General features: G+C 34.7%; 1 protein-coding gene across 1 annotated transcript in view; it reads right to left on the bottom strand.

The window, feature by feature from the left end:
- SV2C (synaptic vesicle glycoprotein 2C) overlaps positions 1 to 13,671 on the bottom strand; it is a 106,106-nt gene that overhangs the window by 59,860 nt on the left and 32,575 nt on the right. The window lies entirely within an intron of this gene.

The following is a 13,671-nucleotide window of genomic DNA, read 5'->3' as shown; positions in this document are numbered from 1 at the left end:
ATTGGTTTTTTCTCCCTCCTACACCAGTGTATTTCTTTGTTTTAAAAGTCAATGTTCTTTCAAAGCAAAAACTGTAATGTTCTTGACTTGTTGTTTTGGGGGTTTTTTTGTCATCTTCCCCCCTCTCAATAATTATAATAAATGTAACAGATACAGTTACATTTCTTAAAATGGTATAGCAAAAAATAATATTGGGGTGATATTTTTTTAGCGTAAATTGTGTTTCCACATGTACTTTCTCACAGAAAGATAAGTCGAAATATTTAACATTTTTATTCTTCACATCTTAACACATTGTAGATAATTTCCTTTCCAAACACCCTGTGGAACATTTGACAAATATGTACAACATATTGAGTAGACTGTCGGAAGGAAAAAGTAATTCCCAAGTTTTGGACAGAACCATTAACTTTGTATTTTGTTTGATACATGGAATTCTTTTTCCATCTAGTTTCTTGTTGAACTTCCCAGGTTAGGTTTTATATATCCTGCATATTGCTACCATCTTCTACAGAGCAGGAATTACTCACTAAGGTGCTAGAACTAATTAAAATACTAGAATTCCTTGTTGTGTGTCTCCTTTAGATTAGTCTCAAGAATGGACAAATTCTCCAGCGTCTCTAATGGACTGTAATTGCTGTGAAATTCTGGCCTCCAAAAGAACCACCTTTGCCCTGCAGAAGGTAGTTGGATGGTAAAGGAAGCTGAAGAAAACCCATTTAAATTCCTGGGCTTGGTTAAATGCATATCAGTGTAGAGTTTACGCATTAGTATTTCTGTTCTTGGAATTACAGATGATAACATCTGAAGTGCTGACATCTGCAGGGTCTTATACACCCTGAAGTGTCTCTGTTCCCTCTCATGTTCTGTGCAAGTAGTTTCCACTGTTGTTCCCTTATGAGATATAATTTAAAATAGGATATTTTTTTAAATAGGATACACATTGTGTGTTATATTGTATATTAACAAGATTATAGAATCAGAATTATAAAAAGTGGTTTGGGTTGGAAAGGACCTTAAAGACCACCTTAAATTTCAATCCCCAGCCATGAGTAGAGGCATGTTCCTTTAAATGAGATTTCTCAGATCTGCACCTAATCTCAGGATAACAGATCCCATGCTGCTCATCACAGGAGAATTGCTAAAGCAACAAACTCCATAAGAACAACAGTTAAGTGTCTTCTAAAAAACAGCTTTTGTCAATGAATATTTTCTAAATTTTGCTGGGTTCTTAGACTTTAATCAAAAAATACTGATGATAATACAAGTAAATCCAGAATTTGCAGAATTACTAAGACATCTATCTTTACCTTCTTTAGCTCAGGAAGGACACAGACATTACAGTATTCTTTTTTAGTACAGAGGTATTTAGGAGCAGACATTTATTGGATAGCTTTTTCATTCTGATCAGAAATTTTATTCCACTAGTTGAGATTTTTCTGTAAATGAACATGGCTAATGTATTTCCTGGTCCTAAAGAGACAAAGATTGGTGGGTAATTTAACATATTCATTCAACGGCTCTAAGATCTCTTCTGTGGGTTATTTCACCGTGCTGCAGGTGGATCACTGCCCATAAGCAGTTTGGAAACTCCATCCAACAGATCTGCCATTTGCTTGACAGTAGGAGTGAAAAGAATGTAGCAAAGATCGTCAAATGGCTGTACTGCCAGCAGACATTTCAAAAAGAAAAAAAGGTCATTTTTATTCTTACAGTGAAATTCATTACATTCTTTTCCGTATAAGAGTTATTGGGTTTTCCCAGTCAACATTCTAATATAAGAAATAGAGAAGACCAATTAAATAACCTTTTATTTCTTTATAGAGATAACTTTAAAATATTTCTATGCAAATAATCATAACTTTACCAATTTACATTCCTTGTGATGCACAAATACATCAAAATGTTTTGAACAATGAAAGAAAAATGATTGCAAGTCTTGAGTTTAAAAAAAATCCCTTTCTTTTAGATGAAAAATCCTTTGGTCATTGTACTGTGTTTTGGACTTTTATACTGATGTAATTCTCCTAAAGAACATTTGAAAGATGCTGCTAAAAATAATATTCTCATCCTGTCAATAAACTGCTATAAATAAGCTGCTCTCTGAGCTGCAGCATTATCTTTTTCTTTCCCATTATATTAACTTCCAAATTTTTCCTATTTGCCATGTAGTCTTTGCACACATCCTCTCCTTGACCAAAGATCTGTAACCCTTCCAACCTGAACCTACTGCAGCTACCAATAGTACATGTTTCGGTACATTTTCTGTCCTCTATTCTGTATTTTCTGTTTTTCTTTATTGTAAGACATTCATATAATGGTTTGGGTTGTAAGGGACCTTAAAGCCCATCTATTTCCAACACCCCTGCCATGGGCACCCCTCATTAGACAGATTCTTAAGACCCCCATTCACCCTGCCTTGCAAACTTCCAAGGAAAATGCATTCTCAGCTTCTCTGTACAATCTGTCCCATAATGAAGAATTTCTTCCTTATCTAAACCTGCTGGATTCTGAAAATTCTCTAGATTTTGGGCGTCTCTTGTTGGCACTGGCACCAAAATGCTAGGATTGGGGTAGATTGAAGTTCTCCTCCCTTCTTTAGTTTAGTAAACTTTAGTTTACTTTAGTAAACCTTAGTTTAAACCCCTCCTGCATCAGGTAAAGGAAGTGTCCTTTGTCTCAGTTTCCAAATTTTTCCTTAAGATCATTTTACCCTGCAGCAATATTAACAATAAGTCACAAAAGTGAAAAATGGTACAGGAGAACTCCAACCATGGAAAATAGCTGAACAACCACCCAACAAATGTAAGTAGCCAATGAGATAAGATGATAATTTTATTGTCATCAGATTATCATTAGCATTTATTTTCTAACCATTGTAGTTCTTGTTCATTATGTTATGCCACTGGTCAGAAAATAAATGTCTTCTGGATAACACTAATTTTTTTGCACATATTTCATAATTCACACATTACATTTTGCATAAATTCATATATGTAAAAATTAAATACCATGTTGTTGGTCAATCTATATATGTATATAGATGTCAACCTAGCATGTAATGCTGAAAGGTGGTACTCCTTTTTTGAATAGCTACTACCATCCACAAGACTGGCTGCTTTTCTCTTTCTTTTTGTACACTTTTCTCCAAAGAAATCAGCTAATACAGTGGAAGGAACACACTGGTTTGATATCCAGTCTGACCCTAGAACATATTTTAAAATATTTTAAAATATAAAGACTTTGAAGGATATCTGTATCATACATCTTGGATTCTCCCCACAAGGTAACAAAACTGTCTAAAACTCTCAATTTTTGGAAAAGCACTGAGAAGAGGCAGATGGTAGCTGAAAAGGAACATGCTAAAATAAATAATCTCTTTTATTGTTCTTTTGACAAGTTTTAACAAACCTGTATTTTCTTTCCATTGTAGAATTCTTACATACTTCAATGATTTTCACCCACTGCACAAATGTACATAATACACACTTATATCCTCATCAGACAAGGGAACCTTAGTGTGGGATTGCTTTAGACCATGCACATACTTTGGCTACTAGATGGCTAGATATTTTTAAAGGGATGTGTACACAGCGTCTTTCATACTGCTTGAAAGAGTTTAGCCTTACAAACAGCTGACCAAGAACTCCCTTGGTATCCAAATGCTAGTTATGGACAATTTAAACAATGACATAACAATAAATGCATAACTAGTCACTTAAGTTCACTTAAGCAGTATTTTACTCCTCGTGCTGCCATAACTTCATTACTTGCTGATATCAGTTGTAATTCATAGTCTGGTATCTAAAAGATAGACAAAACCTTCTGAAAAATCAGTTTGTAAGTGTATTTAGTCAGGAAAAAATACAGCAATGAAAGAAAAGTCAGATTTCACTGCAATAGAGAGACTCAGAGGCTATGGGACTCCCTGATTATCTTTTTGCGCTAACATACCTATTATAAATCAGTTATAAAATGAGCGTGAAGCTTTTGTTTCCTGTTACATCATTTGGGTAATCTGTCTGAATGAGGAAAGCATTTCATACAGCCAGAAAAAGAATACACGTTATAAAAAGACTTTAAAAATAAGACTAAAATATCATTTCTATTTTGGAAAGAGCAATTATAAACGTGGTTCCATAAAAAGCAAAACAATTTTTGTAAGAATTATAATGTAATCAGTGTTTTACTTACTTGTACATGGATCTTCCCATATGCTATTTTTGAGAATATAATAATTCATAGTGAAATATTGCAATGCCTATAAGTAGCATGATGAATATAAGAATGAGAATATCCAGTTTTATATTTGTTTTAATCCTGATAATACACTATATTTGGATTTTAAAGATTATAATCTTTCAGACCTGTATTTAATTACAATCTGTTAATAGTTTCTTTGATCAGAAAAGACTTGGAAAATTGGAGCAACCTATGCAGCAACTGTCAAACATAACCTCTAATTAAGCATTTGCAATGGGAGGTAATTAAGGCAAACACTTTTCCATTAAGACAACAAATATAACAAAGCTGTAATAACTCCAAAATTGAAAAAAGAACTCAAATTTTCTACAGCCCATGTATTTAGATGTCTAAAACCTATGTACTTAGTATATTTGATCTTCACTTTTCATTATTAATATTATGCCATTCATCCCCTCAGATGTACAATGGCTGCAATGTTCCTACATAAAGAATTGCCATAAACTAATATTTATCTGTAATAACTATTTCTTTGTTTCTCTAAATATTTCTTGCAGTGGTGAAACAGCAAGCTCTATATACACAGAATGGTAAAATTTTAATGAGTGGATCTAAGTGGTTAAAGTAAAGCACAAATTGTTCAGCCATCTGAAAAAGCTGATAGGTACTGTTTTCCAGCAAGCATGTGAGATAAGACACCATACTAACTAAAACTAATCTTTTGCATGAGTCTTTGCAAATTCAAGACTTCTCAAGCCTTGCATTTCCTTCATCTAAACTCTACCTGTTTTTCATAGTAAACATTTAGTGTCTTAATTTCAGATGTTAAATGACTTCTCTTACCTAATAATATGAAATGTATGTAAATCCCCAAAATGCCACAGCATGTCAGGCTCATTTTCTATTACAACTTTTCAGACTAATCCACTCCTCCCGCCTTCCCTGTCAAGACAACTGCAGACAGGCTTGATATGAAATTTCACACTCTTTAGCACAGATGTTTAATTACTCACTTTTTTTGAAGCTCTTTGCTCTTTGGCTTAAAATACATTTACAGACAGTTAAGGTTCACTTGTATTATTGGAATTACTTTCAGAAATCAGGGTAATAGGGTTTATCTGTTTAAATGCATGAAAGATATAAAGCTATTTTAAAATGAATGTTGCAGCTCTCCATTCTCAATATAGCAGTTTTTACAGCATCAATCATACTTCAGTCATTCTTGGGCCTTCAAGAAGAAAACTTTCATCTGAGTAACCTCTGTGTTAAGTTCTCTAATAGCAATAATTCCAAAGTGACAAGCCTTTGCATGATAGACCATTTTGCTTTTGCATATCTTTTAGCTGCTTAGTTCACAAAACATTCTGGATATGCTTCACAGTCAGTAAAAAAAGACAACTTTATCTCCATAATAACTAAAGAAAGATATAAATTCAAGAAAAAGGAAAAGACTAAATTCCAGTGAGACTACTGGAAAATGAAAATACAGCCTCATCTCTTCTTAAACTTGTTGAACAATACAGAAACATTAGTGTTTTCATCAAGGCAAAAAAACCTAAAACTATTGTTTCAACCCAAAACAAATTTTTAAAATAATTTTTTGTAAAATTCTGTTTCTTTAGTATTTACACGAGAAAACAACTCAGGGAAATCCTCTGATGTACAAGCTGCAAAAAATACATCTCACACAAGTGATAGCTCACGGCAATCAATTTAAAACTATACAAGAAATAGTCTGTCTGCTTCATTAGTAGGAAAAATCCCAAACAAACAAACAAAAAAAAAAAGCCAAAAAACCCAACAACCCACCAAACCCAAGCACCACTTTCAAATATGCCTACAAACATCTGATGACATTCAGTCAAATACTAACCCAGAAATTCCATAAAAATAAAAATCAAATTAATTCTATCCATTGTTCACACAAAATGATCCTGTTCTCAAACAACTTTGATGAGCTGTAATACAGGATCTCAACCATGAAAATCAAGAAAATGGAACTTAAAGCAAAAACAAGGAAAAGTAATATCATGCTCAGCTGACCAGCAAAGATGGGAAAAGAGCACGTAACTCAACACTTCTTCATGCAAACCTGTTTATGATGTTAAAGATAATGAGAAAAAGCAGTATCAGTAGCACAAACAATTAAAAAATACAGGTTTGTAATATTATGACTGACTATTATAATTTGATGAGTGACTTAGTAAAAGAAAATTGTTGTGAGGTAGCCCAGTACTATAGTTCTAAAGAGAAGTTTCACAAATACGAAACAAAATATACAGCCAAAAAAGTACAAAACATTAAATGAAAATTAAGAAGAACACAAAACTGGTGGTTTCTCCCATAGTATTTCCTTTTCAAAAGAACAAAGTCCAAATTTTCGAGACAACATAATCCAAAAAGGGAAACAAATGTAGAAGCCAAAACCATCTGAAACTAAGTGGATAGGACTTCTGACATATTTAGGGACCAGAAAGAATGTAATGCAAGACAAAATTTGACTATACATCATTTTATGTCACCAAAACATTAGATTGACAAATACCTACCATTTATTTGCCTCAATTTAACACTGAGACTTAAGTAAAAATCACCTGATAGCATGGCTACTCAAACAGATCAGCTTGCTCTTCCAAAGGTCAAAAGGACAAAGATGAGCCAAGAATTTTTTTTTCTTGGATGGAAAGGGGAAGTAAGAACTGTTCTATCCTCTCCATTAAAAAAGAAAACAAAATAAAGCAAGCAGAAAGACAACAACCCAAAAAGAAAAAGAAAAGAAAAAAAAGAAAAAAGAAAAAAAAAAGAAAAAGAAAAAGAAAAAAGGATAAAAAAGAAAAAGAAAAATCATACAATAACAACAAGCCCCCCAAAAACAAATCAAAACAAAACCATTTCTTTTTTTCCTGAGGAACACAACTTGCATGTTTCAGGAATCTACTCCAATAGATCCATCCTGAGGGAAATCACAAAGATGAAAACTCATTGCTGGAAATGTTTGATCAAAACACTTCTAGTCCTATAAAAGAAATACTGTCCATCAAAAATGAATGAGACCACAACAATAATTCACATAAATTTCATTCAGTTATTAATATGGGTTGTTTTTTCCCTCTGGCATCCTCATATTATATTTATATGCCTAATATGCTAAATTTTGATTAGTTTCCTGTACCTCAGTTGTGAGATTTACTACTTGCAGTGCTGTTGCACAAGCTCAATTAAGTTCCATCATGAAGCATTTTGCTTCCATATTTCCCCTCCTTGGGTTAATGAAACTAGTTTTATTTTAAATATTTAGCGCAGACCAAGGTGATATAGGTATAGACCTTTAAATTTTCAGTTCATTTGGAGAAAAACATAGTATTTTCTTGCTCTATGTTTCTGCATGCTAGTCACTTTCCTTATAGTGACTTACAATTCACCTTACAATATGTTTAAAATTTACACCAGCAGGTGTGCTGATACTTTTTGTTTTAATAATGAAATTATACTGTTTTGGATTATTATTTCATTAGTAACACACTTTCTTATGTACTCAGATATTATTTTAATTGAAACACTGTAATGACAAAAGGAATAAGTGCTTCTGCTCATCCTCATATCCAAATTAGATAAATTAATAAATTAATAGGAGAAGATCAGTAGCTGCAGAGATTGTGACAGGTAATAGATTACTTGCTAGGCTGAGGAATATTCTGCACAGCTGCATTTTCTGATAAGGCAGCAGTACATTGCCATCATCGCTTCTACTTTTAAAATGCTATCATGCCAAGAACTTAAGTCTTTAAAAAAAGTACTATCTGCTACCAGATGCCAGCATAATTTTTATTTATTCCATAACAGATTTATCAGAATAAATATTTGATCAACATTATTCCATTTCTTCATTGGAATAATTCTAAACTGGATACTCACAGACACTATTTCAGCCAACAGCAGCACACTCCTATTTCATACAGGTATTACTTGGATAGATAAATCAACTGTGCATTATACCAAAAAAAATTAAAGCACTATTTCCTTGTAACTTTCAACACAAATAGTCAATCAGCATTCAAATTTAACAATGTGGAACTGTAGAAGCAAACAATACATGGTATTTTTCTTCCCATATAAACAATATTTTACAAGATGGTAGCTACCAATATGCAATAGCACAGACATTAACATAAGCTCAGGTAATCCCAGGTGATGACATGGAGCTGTTGACAGATTCCATAGGTGCTATCATTGAACTTACTATTTTCACATTATCTTTTCCTTTGATCCAACAATTCCCTCTGGCACAAGCAAGAAAATCCTAACAGACAAGCTTTGGATAAAACACAGCTAGTTAAGCTGTCCTAGCCCCCCTAATTCCTGTTTTATCCCTCTGCAACTGTGGAGGTTCCTTTGGATTTTTCTGCTCTCAGATTTAGATGCTAAATTCATTGCACTTTTGTCCATCTCTGAATTGACCCTGTCATGGTAGAAATTGCTGTGACTTTGCAATTTGAAATGCGCTTCCATGGCAGTCCTGAGAATCAGAATGATTATAAATGCTGCATATGCTTGAACAGCGCATAGCACTGTGCAATGAGCTAGGATTAATTAAATTTCAAAGCCAAAAGATATATTTCACTAAAGCTTTAAATTGCCCGTGCAGTCATCTACATTAATCATCTCATTTTATATCAAAACTGTTCATTTTGGCCACATGTTTTATTGTCTGAATATTAATTTCTAATTCAACTAGTCCTGCTTCTGACCCTAAACAGAGCACATCCCATGAATACCTCTAACTTTTACTTAGTGCTGAATTAAAACAAAAATTCCAAACCATAAAAACCTACATTAATAACAGATTCATCCAAAGCAGTAAATCAAAATACGTGATACTAAGAACTAATTAACAAAACTACATTTTTAGTTGTTTCTGTTCAATATTTAAGATAACCGTTGGTTATCTCTTCAGTCAGCCATTATGTCTGTTTTCTGTAAGTATATCCCAGTGCAGAAGTAAACTTCTTTCCTCATAAATGAGAGAAAATATCTTCTTTTTATTTTGTTGCATCAATAGAGTGGCTGTTACCATCAGTGAACTGGAAGGGTGGGGGAAGAAAAATTACAATAAAAAAAACAAAGCAGAAAACTCCCCAAAGAAAAATGAAGAAAAAACCCTGAAACCTAACCAAACCTTTTGCTTTCAGATACAGACACTGAATTAGGCTGAACTCATTCAGAAACAGATTACTAATATTAATAAGGGTCTGAAACACACATATTTGCCTAAGAAAATGCCTGGTCGACCTCACCTAGCACAGAGCTGCACGAGAGTGAAAAAAATCTTCCATCCCATGTCTTCTTTCAGCTTTCCAATTTACAGTCAATGAAACAGATTAAATAATCCAATTCAAAATTAGGAATAATGAATCAGAATAATCTTCTGTGTGATGCCAATACACCTGCAGGTGCTGGTGAAGCTAAACAGGCTTTTTAATTATGTATTTACCATGGTACCAGGAGGCACTGTTATAATGTCTAAATGGAAATTTTTTTAGATTAGTGCATCTACCAGTTTATAATATCCATTTAACATGACTTGCTAGTGGCAGTTTCAAAACAACCTTGAAAATTGCCCTGAATTCTAATGGATTAGGAAAATACTTGTTCTTTGTGAAAATTAGCAGGTCTGATGAACAACAGTGCAATAGAGTCACATATCACATGGGTTATTTTCATCTATACTCCTTCAAATTGATATAAGATGCTCCACTTCTAGCCAGTATAAAGCAAATCATTTCAGTCCAGATAGACTGACACAAAGAAATTTGCAAATAGCCACTTTTGCCTATCACTGAAAATGCAGATCTTCTTTAATACGATGGATGTAAATCCAGTTTCACTTTACACCATTTTCTTAATTTTTCTACTTTTAATACTCTCCCAACTTTTTGCAATCCCCTCAAAAAACTATATAAAAACACCTTTCTGCCGATTAAACAGGTTTCTATGAGTCTTTGTCATTACATATTTGTCCTGGGTAAAGTTTACTTGTTAAGCAAGAATAACTCAACATATATAATGCGCCATCAAAACCTCTTGGTTTTTTTCCTCTAGCTGAAGCAGATTGGTAGATGTTGTGTAAACATGTCATAGGTTTAGTAGAGCCAGGGAACAACATTTTTGCAGTTAGCAGTATGGAAGTGCCCATCTAGCAGTGTGAGTAGTAAGTAAAGTTGATCTGAGTGTAAAATATGAGATTCCCTAGTAAAAAAATTATTATTATGAACAGAACTTTCCTAAGTTACCCATAGTTCTTCTCACATGATAAATCTGTGAGTAACTCACGCCAGACTCCTGTGGCCTGTTAATAGCATGTGAAACTACAAAATCTTACATTTATATTGTTCCCTTATATCAATACTTCTCATTCTGTATAGGGCTGACAAAGCACTGAAAAATGAATAAGACTAAATGCAAACAAGAGACTTTATTATAAATGTCAGTAAACCACAGTATCCTGTGATTTCTTGTTAAATCAGACAGAGTTTTAGCTACAATTATAGCTGTTGCTGAAAAAGCGTTGGCATGGGAAGGGGAGGATTTAAAAAAACATACATATGTCCTATTCATGTATTCTTTTGTATAAGTATTTTTTGTGTAATATTGTATAACAACAAATTTGATTCTGCATCAGTTATGAAAGTTGTAATAGTTCATACATTTGAAACAATAATAAACTGATAGCTCAAATAAGTGAAACAAGTGTGTAAAGCGAGAATTGATGTGCCCATCACTAGGAAAGAATTACATCTGCATTAAAATGAAGCCAGACCAGATTAAAATTCTTTTTTCCATCTTTTTTAGCATTGACACTCCCTTAAACAAGCCAAAGGTCTGGAATAGGAAGCTATTTCAAATGGTTGCTATAATAACATACAATTTTCTTTCAATTCTTCAACATACTGATAGTGTAAGATAAAAAACAAGTCAAACTTTGACACGCTCAAAAATCCTTGATTGATTAAATTCAAGAATGAAATGCATAGCAAGATATTTACTCAGCTGTGACGACCAAGCCATTAAATAATGTTTGGTCCATGTCTTAAGGAAGTTCATTACCACTTTCTCTGTAAAAATATTTCTTTGTCTTGACAAGGAGCTCATACATTCTCTGTTTCGTTTCATAGATCAACATTTGATGCAAGATGCAAAATTCAAAGCTATGCAAAAAATCTGAAAGCTTGCAGATTATCCTAAACTCTGCTGCAGAATTAACCAAACTGAGACTTGGAAGAGACTGCACCATATTCTTTTAAATGTTCAGTTTGGCTAAAAAACTCTATTTGACACATTGATTTAAGAATTGATGTATTGTCAACCAGGGATCCCATGGTAGCTGAGAGAGGGAGGAAAAAGTGAAGGCGACAGCCAAATTAAATGTGTGAAATCAACATTGCCCTCAGGCTTTTCCTTTGGGAAGCATTTCTTTCTTTTGGCCACTTTTGTAGGACCATAAATTTGTGTGACATAAATGGTAAAATTACTGATCTGTGCTGGGATAGGCAGAGCCAGAAAATAACCTGTCAAGTGCAAAAAAGCAGCCCAAAGATTTTCGATTATTTTAGACAAACTCAATTTCTGAGGCAGATTTGAAGAAAACTACAAGCAATAATTATTTAACTTCAATTTTCTATGCTAATAAATGATACTAAAAACTGGAGACTAGCGTTTTGGAAAGAGATATGGAAGCTGGACATGGTCAGCAGTGCCCTGGCAGCCAGGAGGGCCACCCATGTCCTGGGGACATCAGGGACAGCATGGCCAGCCAGGCAAGGGAGGGGATTGTCCTGCTCTGCTCTGAGCTGGGACAGCCTCACCTCGAGGGCTGGGGGCAGCTCTGGGTGCCACAGCATAAAAATAAGGCATTAAACTACTAGAAAGTGTCCAAAGCAGGGCAATGGAGATAATAAAGGGTCTTGAGGGGAAGCCCTATGAGAAGTGACTGAGGTCAGCCTGAAGGAGTCTGAGGGGAGACCTCATTGCAGTCTATATCTTCCTCACGAGGGGAAGCAGAGGGGCAGGCACTGATCTCTCTGGTGACAAGTGACATGACCTGAGGAGGTGGCATCAAGCTGTGCCAGGGGAAGTTTAGGTAAGAAGAAGATAATGTTCCTCCCCCAGAGGGTGGCAGGGCATTGGAAGAGGCTCCCCAGAACAGTGGTCACAGCACCAGCCTGACAGAATTCAAAAGGTGTTTGGACAATGCCCTCAGGCTCTCAGGTAAGATTTTTGGGGCTGTCCTGAGCAGGATGATGGGTTGGGGTCAATGATCCTTATCGATCTTTGCAGTAAAGCTGCATGTAGAAACCACCTGAAAGAGGAAAAACATTTGAAATGGGTCTGTTCACCTTACTAATACTGGCTTCAACAAAGTGCTTGGGGAGCATCATTATACTCAGAAAAAGAGGGTAGCTATGACCCACCTTAGATAGTTGCTTACACTGGGAGCCTGTACCAGCACAGAGAGAGCACTGAGTACCCTGTGTTTCATTAACAGTTTAAATCTGTGCTCCCAGATCCTGTCTTGTGACAGTCCGTGATGTTCCATGTGATACAAGTTTAGTCCAGGTCATAACAAACAAAATCCCTTCACCTATTCCCTCTACTGTCCCCTTTTTCCCCACAGAAAACAAAACCAGACATAACCACCATTTTCACATGTCCATATTTTGTAACAGCTTAGAAATTGTAAGGATCTGTCTCTTAATTTTTCACCCTCAAAAAACTGTGTTTGGAAGAGAAGTGAGAAAAGCACTGAGTAGGAGGACTTTAATAATGTCATTTGCAAGGGAGCTGAACTGCACCAAAGGTGAACAACATGCATGATGGCATTTGAATTTCTGGCATCTCCTTCTGAAGGAGTAAGACATTAATCCTACAGACCAATTTTCACCTTGTTCTGGAATATTTAGGATGCATTTCAATGACTGCAGCTCTATTGCTAAATATTTCTATTGCTGCTAAAGATTTATTACTACTATTAACTGTAAGTGCAACAGACTGTCGCTGTTATTTCAGTGAGATTCCTCACTAGCAAACATCTGATATGGCTCCAATAGTAAACAGTCTTTACCTAGATGCTTTTATTGTGTATATACACCAGATCATATTTAAGGACCTAACTTTTTTGCTATCTATGCTCTCTTGAATAAAAGTCATACTTTGAAATTTATACAACTTTCAAATGTCTAAGAGTACATCTACTAGGTCATCATCAACATAACATAGCAAGAAAAAGAGAAACTGGATTTCTTTTATTTTATGCCACTTGTGGTGTATTGTGTCATAACAAAGGCAGTACCATACTAATAACTGGAATATAACCAGAAGACACTCCCCTTCTCCCACCGTATTTTATGCAGCAACATGGAAGAAGTCTCATCCATCTCTATGACCTATACTAATATTCCACAAAACAAGACA

Source organism: Melospiza georgiana, chromosome Z (genome assembly GCF_028018845.1).
Source record: "Melospiza georgiana isolate bMelGeo1 chromosome Z, bMelGeo1.pri, whole genome shotgun sequence".
NCBI lineage: Eukaryota > Metazoa > Chordata > Aves > Passeriformes > Passerellidae > Melospiza > Melospiza georgiana.
This window is presented reverse-complemented; position numbering and strand designations above follow the sequence as displayed.